At 37.0% G+C, this 11,266-nt stretch overlaps 1 pseudogene; it reads left to right on the top strand.

The window, feature by feature from the left end:
* Window positions 1–3,825: 3,825 nt before the first annotated feature.
* LOC106700551 (tigger transposable element-derived protein 1-like) lies at window positions 3,826–11,058 on the top strand (annotated as a pseudogene).
* The last annotated feature ends 208 nt before the right edge of the window (window positions 11,059–11,266 follow it).

The following is an 11,266-nucleotide window of genomic DNA, read 5'->3' as shown; positions in this document are numbered from 1 at the left end:
CCTTTCTTCCTTGCTTTAACTGATTTGTTCTTCAATTTTGGCTTTAGCTTAACTGATTTTTTTTCTGTCACAGATGTTACTAATGATGCATAAATTGCTGGAACCAATGTGGAAAATATTGCACAAAAGAAATGCTATCCTTTTAGTTTTATTGCCAGGTATAATTGATTCCATACAGTCTGGCCATCATTTTAGTTATTCTATTTCTTCCAGCACAGAAATATATGATCTCCCACTGACTTTTGATGTTTTAGTTCTTCTCAGTACTTAATGATATCAATTCTTTTGGGGAGAATGAGATAGAGTAAAAGAGTCATGTTTACTTAACTGCTCAAAAACTTGAAAATAGGAAGTGACCATTTAAATACCTCACTGACTTTGCTTTATTTTTTCATTTATTTATATTTTAACTCATTTTCCAATGATCAACCATGATTTGACTTTTATAGTTTAAAATCTACCTTATCAAGGTTAACAGTCTATAAAATGTGCTGAAGTTCTCTTAAAAATGTATAATTATAGTACCTTTGCCATAAAGCCTCCTTAAATAATGTCTTATTTGTATTTGAGGAGCTTTCTTTAAATATTCAGCTTTAGATTATAAAGGGTTTTGCAACTAACTTTATGCTTAAACAAAACCCCCACAATTATGTCTACCCCCTGAATATTTCTATGCAATAAGTTCTTTCCTCATGAGTCATACATCACAGAATCACACTGAAAAATAAATCACTCAAACTTTTTAAATGATTAACTTGACATTTTTATGGTAATGTGTATTTTGAGTAAGTTGAAACCAGGAAAAAAATAGTAAAAATAAGCTACCTGGTTTATGTGCTGTGTGCTCAGTCATTCAGTCATATCTGACTGTTTGTGACCCCATGGACTATAGCCCACCAGGCTCCTCTATCCATGGGATTTTTCCAGGCAAGAATACTGGAGTGGGTTGACATTTCCTTCTCCAGGGGATCCTCCCAGTACAGGGATGGAACCTACATCTCCTGCATTGATAGGCAATCTCTATAGTGCTGAGCCACCTGGGAAGCCCATCCCTGGTATATATACCTGTTCATTTGTTCACTGTGCAGTGAGGTCTCCTACATAAAGGCAGACTTTGATGATCTCACAGCTTTCTTTTCTTCTTTATATTATTATCCATAAATGATGTAGGTCATACTTGAAGAGATAATAAAAATTTGGAATATGATGTCCAAAGCATCCCTCTCACTCCCAAAAGCATCTTTATTTTTTTCAAATTATTCCAGAATGTTTATTAAAAAGCATTTGCAAAACACATGGAAACATTTGCAGAAATGTCACATAGCCAACAGAAATGGAATACTTTTTTTAATATCAGTACCTTTTTAGATCTTTAGATCTGCTCACCATTTGGTGTTCTTGAGAAGTCAAAGAAAGGGATAATTAAATACAAATTACATTTCCCTGTATCTAAACAGAATTATTTTATCTTATGTCTACCTAATCTATTTATGGCAGTATAAGACTTCAAGACTGTGTTAGAAGAACTTGTAAACTGCCAGAACATAGGTTCTAACCTTGTCTATAAGTTAAGCACAAAGAAATTAAGCAATATAATAAGTATATTTGAAAATAATGATGGAAATCTATCAGAAACAAGACATAAAATGCATAGTTTTGTGTTTTAGAAGCACCTATTAAATAGATAGTTTGTGTTCAGAGAAACCCAGGGCTTCTTTCTATTAGTTAAATGGAAATAGACATCTAGCATATACTGAAAGGCATTTTTGTAATAAAACCTTCACTTTGCATCAGTCTAAACTATGACTTTATTTTTTTTTATTTTTTTCTTTTAAATTTTATTTTATTTTTAAACTTTACATAATTGTATTAGTTTAAATCCATGCTAATGATAAATGCTAGTTACTGAAAGGTAGGAAAAGGTGTTTGTGACCTTTTCAATCAGTTGTTTAAGATGTAGTACAAGTGTCTGATTTTGCCATAGCGATGCTTAAAGTAAGGTGCCATGTGCTCATCTAATATGATGCCGAGTAACTTGTAAGACCCAAAGAAAGTCTTATAGGTACAGATAATTGTGCCTTAATTGTTTTTATTTCCAAGAGAATTTGCTTTATTCCAGTTAGAAGCTTGCTCTGTAAAGAAGCATATTGCATTTCCTGTTTTCATTTTCATTTGGAAACTAAGAGCAAGGGGAGCCATCTGTTTGCCGGGGCTGGTGACGCAGGCAATCCTGCTTCCCTTGGGTCCCTGATTGGCTCCCACGAGTGAATGTTAGGGACAAAGCTGGAGAAACCAAGGTTCCAAACCTGAAGATTAAGAGCCACAGCTGCCAGCAGCCAGGCGTTATCCCTAAGCTATAGTTCAGGTTGTCATCTCTGAAGTTTGCCTTGAAACGTTAAATGGGGGAAATAAAATTACTTGAACTTATTTTTATGTCAAAATTCATGGTAGTTCAAGAAATATATTTTGAACTCACTCAAAATAGTGAATTTAAGGAAATGTATTATTAAATAAAGACTTTTCGTCAACTCATATAATTGAATGTTTTCATTGGGCAAAAAGGCAGAAACATACTCAATCAGTTTTGTTGTGGAAAAAAGAAGTGAACCATTTTTCAATTTGTGTTACAAGTATATTTCTTCCTTTTTTTAACTTTTTTTTTTTATGGTGACATGAAAATTCGCTTTTTTATCACTGTCCTTTGCCTCTAGACAAATTAATAGACTCCTATATTTTAATCTTCATTTCCATATTGTTGATTCCCAAGTCTCTTGAATACGCCAACCTAGGCTGAAGCACAGATAAGCTCTGGAGTAAGAGAAATAAATCCCACTACACATGCACATCTCAGGATATCTTGAGGACAACGCAGATTTATTACATCCTGAACTGAACTCTAATCCGTACTCCTCCTAAAAATAAAAACATAAATAAAAACTATCTCCCCTCTTCTTCATTATCACGATCTAATGTCAGCCTAGAAATCAGAAAGCCACTTTAGGAGCCCTCTTCAGCCCATATCACTCCCTCTGCTACGCCCAATTAGTGACCAATACATGTCACTGATGTCACTTAACATTTGGCTTTTTTTTTGGGGGGGGGAGGGTGGGTAGAACTGTCACCACTATCATGATTTCATAATTATAGTTTTTATCTCTTCATCCCCCACGTATATCTCATCTCTATGCTACTTTCAGAGTAAAATTATTTCAGTGTAAAAAAGCTAATCTTATCTCTTAAAAATACTGTCCTCTGCTTTCCATTCCATCAGATTCAAAGTTTAGTGTAATGTATAAGAGGCCCATGACCTGATCACCTTATTGCTTCATTATACTCCCATCTCTCCCCTATACTTGTGGCTTTCTGTCCTATGCAAACACCATATATACCAACATTATATATGTATATAAGAAATTAAATTACTTGAAAGAATCTTGCTCTATTATAACTCCAGCCCTTTGTAAATGCCAGTTCACCTATCTCCTTTTTCCACAGTTTGCTTTTGTTGGGGTGATGCATTCACATTAAGATTAAATATCACCTCCTTAATATAATCACCCTGACCCCTGAAAGATTATCAATCCTTCCTTGTGCTTCCCTCAGGCTTCCCTGGTGGCTCAGATGGTAAAGAATCTGCCTGCAATGCGGGAGACCTGGGTTTGATCCCTGGGTTGGGAAGATCCCCTGGAGAAGGTCATGCAACCCACTCTAGTATTCTTATCTGGAGAATCCCCATGGACAGAAGGGCCTGGTGGGCTACTGTCCTTGGGGATACAAAGAGTCAGACACACGACTGAGTGACTAAGCACACTTCCTTGTGCTATCATGGTAGCTTATGTACCTACTTCTCTTTCTGACAGTTCGTCTGTGACTGTCGACTTTGCAGATTTCCTCACTAGACTTGGAGAAAGGTAAGTGCAGAAATCCTATATTATTCATGTTTGATTTCTCAGCACTTTGTCACTCTGCTTGGACATTTTTGTACAAATGATGACCTGGAAATATACCCACTATGCCTTAAAAGACTGGAGAAATAATATTTTCTAAAGCATGATGAGTGTCAGTGTATGAACGGATCCATTTCTCTAATACCTTAAGGACAAAAATACTGACAGGATGGGATGAGAGTGAGATCTGAAAACAACAAGTTACAGTTTGATGATCATTTGCTTCACTCAACACTATTAGTGTTAATCACTCAGTCATGTCCAGTTCTTTGCAATTCCATGGACTGTAGCCCACCAGGCTTCTCTGCCCATGTGATTTTTCCAGGCAAGAATAGCTTGTCATTCCCTTCTCCAAAGGATCTTCCCAACCCAGAGATCAAACCCAGGTCTCCTGCATTGCAGGCAGATTCTTTACCATCTGAGCCGCCAGGGAATAAACACAAGTATTAGAGCATTTCTCAAAATCCCATCACCATACATGCTTTCGTTTTAGCCTCAAACTATCATCTGGACAAGGAGATATTTACTTATTTTACTGATGAAGACACTAATTACTAGACAGGTTAAATGATTTCGCCAGGCAGAAAGTTAGAAAATGTAGGCAACAAGAATTAAACCCATAACCTCTGGCTATGAGTCCAAAGTTCTTTCCTCTCACATCATCAACTGTGCAAATAAGGTTCAGACATGTATTTTTGAAGTTGGATGTATGGAGTCTTTCATAATCTCTGGTCAGATGCTGAAATGAAGTTAGTAGTGTAAGAGATTTAGTGAGAGATAACCCCCAGGATCATAGGAAGCAGGACTGGGCAGAGAGAGACTCGGATTATAACGCACTTATGACAATCTTAGTCAACCCAAAGGATAACTCAGGAGCACAGCTGGCACATCAGGTAAGTCTTTCATTGCAGAAATCGCCAGGCTCTGCTGTCCTCATTCTGCCCAGTCATTGACAGGGAGCTACTCTGGGAGTACTTGACCTTGGCTTGAAAGTGAGGCCCATCCTTCAGGCACTAACAGCCGGAGGCTGTCAGCTAAAATTGCAACTAAATGGCAAGGTCTTTCTTGAAGGTACAGCAATAGTAACTGTATTCACATATAAGCAGTCGAGCTAAATAGGAATCTAAACAATTTTGGAAATGATGCAGCAAGAGATAAGCAGTGAATTAACCCAGATTGCAGAAAAGAACTTAGCTCTGAGGTGGTATTAGAGTAATATATATTTTAAAGTCTTGTTTCTAGAAAAGTGTGAACCAAAAGTTCACATGAGCTATATTACTTCATGAATTTGTCTTCCTTCTCCAAGAAAATAAGTTGGCCATGGTCAATGACTATTTTCTAACAGTCTTCAGAATATGAGAAAGTATTTCCTTATGAGTCACATAATTCTATTTTGGTGCCTTGTAAGCAAGTTTGTACATGAAACATGAAAATGGAAAGCAGCTGGCTTCAAAATTTTGTATATGAGAATTTTCTTTAGTAGCTTATTAGTTTATAGAATGCATAAGATGGCTTAGAATTACTATAGCCCAAAGTTACCAGATGATTCCTGAAAGGCAAATCCAGTTTCAGTATCAAGAGAACTTAAAGCATAAAAATACAACATACTGTTCCAAGGATTCTTAAGTAAGAAAAATTTGTAGAGATGCATGGCTAAGTATTGGATAAATTAATCAGCTTGAGATTGGTGGCAATAATGTTGTTAGAAAAATTATTGCTGAGCTGTTTCTCAGTTTCCATCCTGTATATATTATAGCAATGCTTATGAATATTTTGCTAAAGTGAAATAGAGTTAGCTATCTATAGGTATAAATAAATTTATCTACTGATTTACAGATGCAATGTTACTTAGATTAGTAGGTGTGTCCAAATCATTTAGAAGTCAAGCAGATACAGTTCAGCAACTAAACTATTTTCAAGACAGTTGAAAACCACTGGCTTATATTTTTCAGAGGATTCTGAAGAGAATCAAAATGTATCATTCTCATCAATATTTATAACATTCCCCTTACAACACCCTTCCTATAATGATGACATGTATAGTCATCATTCTTCCTCCATCCCCAACAAATATTTTTTTTTCTTTTCCTCCACTTCCTTTTCTTTCCTGTCTTTTATTATGAAAGTCAATTTAGTCAATCTTTAATAAGCTAGAATCTTTTTAATTTCAGGGAGAGGAGAAAAAGAAATATTAATCTGGTAACAGCAATATTCTCTTTGAGTAGGGAATATCATGAATACAAACTAATTAATATAACTTTTGTTCTAGTCACATTTTGCAGAACTCAAAATTCACAATTTTATATAATGTTCAGGCATTAAGGAAAAACATTTTTAGAATATCTGAGTCTTAACAGAATCCCATTTCCTAATAATTCCTGGAATTCTTACTTACAAGACAAATCCATCTTCAATGCTGCTAACTTTACAGTTAGCATCTGGGCCTTTAACAAGCTTTGCCCTTAGGTCACCTCCTGCAGGCCCAAGGTAAGGATTCCTAGGATTTCTGCTACTTACACTATACATGCTTCTCTCTATGTATGGGCCCAATGCATCCTACAATGTATTTTCCTGGTTATGGTAACCAAATTGTGATGGTACATAAGACTTCAACGAATGGCTGAGGACAATACAAGAAAACAATCGAACAAAAACTGAGTTAAATTGAATAATCTCTCAGGGATATAGAGTACAAAATTTATAGGAAGTTCTTGTCATGCAAGTTGTTTCGTAGGTACATAATAAAATTTAGTGGTTTAGAAAATTTTGTTTTCTTTGGAAATTCAAATTAACCCTTTGATTATGACATGAGCATACATGGCAAAAACTATACCAAGAAGACCTTTTGAATGTTTCTGTTTTACGCTGTTCTGTTTTGGATTTTTGCTATAGAGATTCTAATCCAGCAGTTTATATTATGTAGGTGTCAGCTGGGTTATTCTACATCTTTTGTTGTAACTTCTTAGGCAGCTACATGAGGCATGAAGGTTTTCTCTAGACTAAATGAGACCCTAAGAACCAGGAGCAAGTCAGGCAGAACTCCAGTCTAGCATGACCTGTAACCTAAGTTCACTTACTTCATGGAGCACAGAGGTAGAAAGAAGTTGGAGCTCTGCATGCCACAATACCGCTTGCAGATTCAGCAATCAATGTAGGTATGCGAGAATGACATGGAAGGATAGGAAGGTTCTTTCTTGCCACTACTTCTCAAGGAGCATAAGTTTCTATATTTTGGCTGAGTTTAGGAATACTAAAAAAAAAAAAAAAGAAATATATGGTTCTCCCTACAGTTTCAATCCATAATTCCTGTATTCATGAGGCTTAATTTGTCTGTACCTAATGATAATCTGCAATAATATATACATACTGATTTTTCACTCACATAACAGACGTCATAAAGTAGTGTTCAGCTATCTTTTGAAAGTTTTATTCTCATCACACACCTGAATAGCCTCTGAATTTTGTATTATAAAATTTATTTCATAGTGCACAAACCACATGAGCCTTCTTTCGGTTTTTTAAGCATGCTGTGTTTATTTCTGTTTTAGGGCCCATCAAATATGACCCATAATTGATCTAAGGGTCTGTTAGCCTGAGCTATTCAGAAGTGTCTAGATAATTGGCCTTTGTTCTACTTTTGCAGAAATAAATTCAGAAAAGTACTTAGGACAGGGTGTCCTGGCATGAGAGTGGTAAATAAGAGCCTTATTAATGCTGCATTAGTCTTATTGTATACTGATGAATACATTTTATACTCTGTGAATAGCAAGCTTAATTTTTTACTTTTTGATTTCCCATTGTAAGCTTTACTTACCACTGTGGAAGATGTAGATTTAGTTTCTCCCACTTAATTGCATCTTACTTAAGTATCCTTCTTTCCAACATACAAGCTTACCTCTTTTCACTGCTCTTTGAAGATACTGCTTATTTTTACAAATTGAAATTCTGTAGCAACCTTGTGTCAAGCAAGTCTATCGGCTCAGTTTTTCCAATAGCATTTGCTGTGTCACATTTTGGTAACTGGAAATGGCAACCCACTCCAGTGTTCTTGCCTGGAGAATCCCAGGGATGGGGGAGCCTGGTGGGCTGCCATCTATGGGGTCGCACAGAGTCGGACACAACTGAAGTGACTTAGCAGCAGCAGCAGCAGCAATATTTCAAATGTTTCCATTGTTATTATATTTATTACCTTGATTTGTGACCAGGAAATCTTTGATGTTACTGTTGACTGTTTTGAGACACCATGAACCACATCCATATAAAATGGAAAACTTAATCCATAAATGTTGTATGTGTTCTGACTGCTCTACCCATTGGCCTTTCCCTCATTTCTTTCCCTCTTTGTGCCTACTCATTCCCTGAAACACAACAATACTGAAATTAGGCCAGTTAATAACCCTATAGTGGCTTCTGAGTGTTCAAAGGAAAGGAAAAGAGTGACGTGTCTCTCAAATTTAAATCAAAAGCTATAAATGATGAAGCTTGGTAAAGAAGTCATGTCCAAAGCTGAGATGGGCAGAAACCTAGTCTTCTTGAAGCAAACAGTTAGCCAAGTTGTGAATGCAAAGGGACAGTTCTTGAAAAAAATAGAAAGTACCACTCCAGTGAACACGCAAGTGATAAGAAAGTGAAACACCCTTATGGTTGATAAGGAGAAAGTTTTAGTGATCTAGATAGATCAAACCAGCCACAATATTCCCTTAAGCCAAAGCCTAATCCAGAACAAGAGCCTGATTCTCTTCAATGTTTTGAAGGTTGAGAGAAATGAGGAAGCTGCAGAAGAAATGTTTGAAGATAACAGAAGTTTCTTCATGAGGTTTAAGGAAAGAAGCCAACTTCATATCATAAAAGTACAAAGTAAAGCAGCAAATGCTGTTGTTGAAGCTGCAGCAAGTTATCCATAAGATCTAGCTAAGATAAACAATGAAACCAGCTTATATTGGGAAAAATAATACCTAAGATTTTCACAGCAAAAGAGGTGAAGTCACTGCCTGGCTTCAAAGCTTGGAGGTTTGAAAGGCAGGGGATATATGTATCAGTTCAGTTCAGTTCAGTTCAGTCACTCAGTCATGTCCGACTCTTTGCAAACCCATGAATCGCAGCATGCCAGGCCTCCCTGTCCATCACCAGCTCCCGGAGTTCACCCAGACTCATGTCCATCGAGTCCATGATGCCATCCAGCCCTCTCATCCTCTGTCGTCCCCTTCTCCTCCTGCCCCCAATCCCTCCCAGCATCAGAGTCTTTTCCAATGAGTCAACTCTTCGCGTGAGGTGGCCAAAGTACTGGAGTTTCAGCTTTAGCATCATTCCTTCCAAAGAAATCCCAGGGCTGATCTCCTTCAGAATGGACTGGTTGGATCTCCTTGCAGTCCAAGGGACTCTCAAGAGTCTTCTCCAACACCACAGTTCAAAAGCATCAATTCTTTGGTGCTCAGCTTTCTTCACAGTCCAACTCTCACATCCATACATGACCACTGGGAAAACCATAGCCTTGACTAGACGGACCTTTGTTGGCAAAGTAATACCTATGTTGAGGTATTCATGTTGAGGATTGACAGAAAACAACAAAATTCTGTAAAGTAATTATTTTTCAATTAAAAATAAATTAATTTAAAATCAAAAAAATCTTGAAAGGACAGATTGGCTCTCTTGTTAGGGTCTAATGCAGTGGGGAATTTGAAGTTGAAGCCAATGCTTATTTACCTATTTGAAACTCTTAAGACCTTTAAGATTTATGCTAAACCTACTCTGCCTTGTCTATAAATGAAACACATAGATGTGCTGGATGACAGCACATCTATTGGCAACACGGTTCATTGAATATTTAAAGTTGAGACCGTTCAGAAAAGATTTCTTTCCTATTGCGAAAGATTCCTCTCAACAATCTTCACAGCATCCTTACCAGGTGAAGATTCTATCCCAAGAAACTAGTTTACTTATCCACAAGAAGCAACTCTTCATTTTTTAACATTTATTGTAAGATTCCCTTGTGGAATCGGGCTTCCCTTGTGGCTCAGCTTGTAAAGAATCTGCCTGCAATGTGGGAGACCTGGGTTTGATCCCTGGGTTGGGAAGATCCCCTGGAGAAGGGAAAGGCTACCCACTCCAGTATTCTGGCCTGGAGAATCGCATGGACTGTGTAGTCCATGGGGTTGCAAAGAGTCAGACACGACTGGGGGCCTTTTTTGTTTGTTTGTTGTTGTAAGACTGCAGCAATTCAGTCTCATCTTCAGGCTCCAATTATAATTATGCTTCTGCTGCTTTTCCACCATGTCTTCAGTTTTGAAAGACTCCTTTCAAAATATTACTGCTCACTGACAATGCAGCTAGTCACCCAAGAGGTCTGATGGAGATATATAATGATAATATTGTTTTCATGCCAGCTAACACATCCATTCTGCAGCCCATGGATTATAAGTAATTTTGAGTTTCAAATCTAATTCTTGAAATTTTGTAAGGCTGCCATTGTGGTTGATAGTGATTTCTGCAATGAATCTGGGCAAAGTAAATTGAAAACCTTCTGAAGAGGATCACCGTTTCAGACTCTGTGAAGAACATTAGTGAAGAGATCCAAATGTCAGCTTTATGTAGGAGTTTGGAAGGTGTTGATTCCAACCCTCATGGATGACTTTGAAATGTTCAAGACTTCAGTGGATGAAGTAACTGCAGGCATGGTGAAAACACCGCAGGCATGGTGAAAATAGCAGCAGAAGCAAAATTGTAAGTGGAGCTTGAAGATAAGAGTGAATTGCTGCAATCTGAAAATGTTAGGAAATGGAAGAGTTGCTTCTTAGGGATGCATAAAGAAAGTAGCTTCTTGAGATAGAATCTACACCTGATGAGGATGCTGTGAAGGTTGTTGAGAAGACGATAAAGGATTTAGAATATTACATAAACTTTGTTGATAAAGAAGTGGCCGATTTTGAGAGGACTTACTCCAATTTTGAAAGAAGTTCTGTAGGTAAATGCTGTCAAAATCATTACATTCTGTTGAGAAATCATTCATGAAATGGAGAGTCAATCAATGTGGCAAATTTCATTGTTGTCTTATTTTAAGAAATTGACAAAGCTAGCCCAACCCTCAGCAACCACCATCCTGGTTATTCAGTAGTCATCACAAGGCAAGACCCTCCACCAGCACAAACTTGCCAAAGGTTCACACGATGGTTAGCATTTTTCAACAATAAAGCACTTTTAACTAAGGTATGTGCATTTGTTTTAGCCAATACTAGTGCACAGTTAGGCTACAGAATACTGTAAATATAACTTATGCACTTGGAAACCATAAAAATTAGTGTGACTTGCTTTATAGCAATATT

Source organism: Bos mutus, chromosome 2 (assembly GCF_027580195.1).
Source record: "Bos mutus isolate GX-2022 chromosome 2, NWIPB_WYAK_1.1, whole genome shotgun sequence".
NCBI lineage: Eukaryota > Metazoa > Chordata > Mammalia > Artiodactyla > Bovidae > Bos > Bos mutus.
This window is presented reverse-complemented; position numbering and strand designations above follow the sequence as displayed.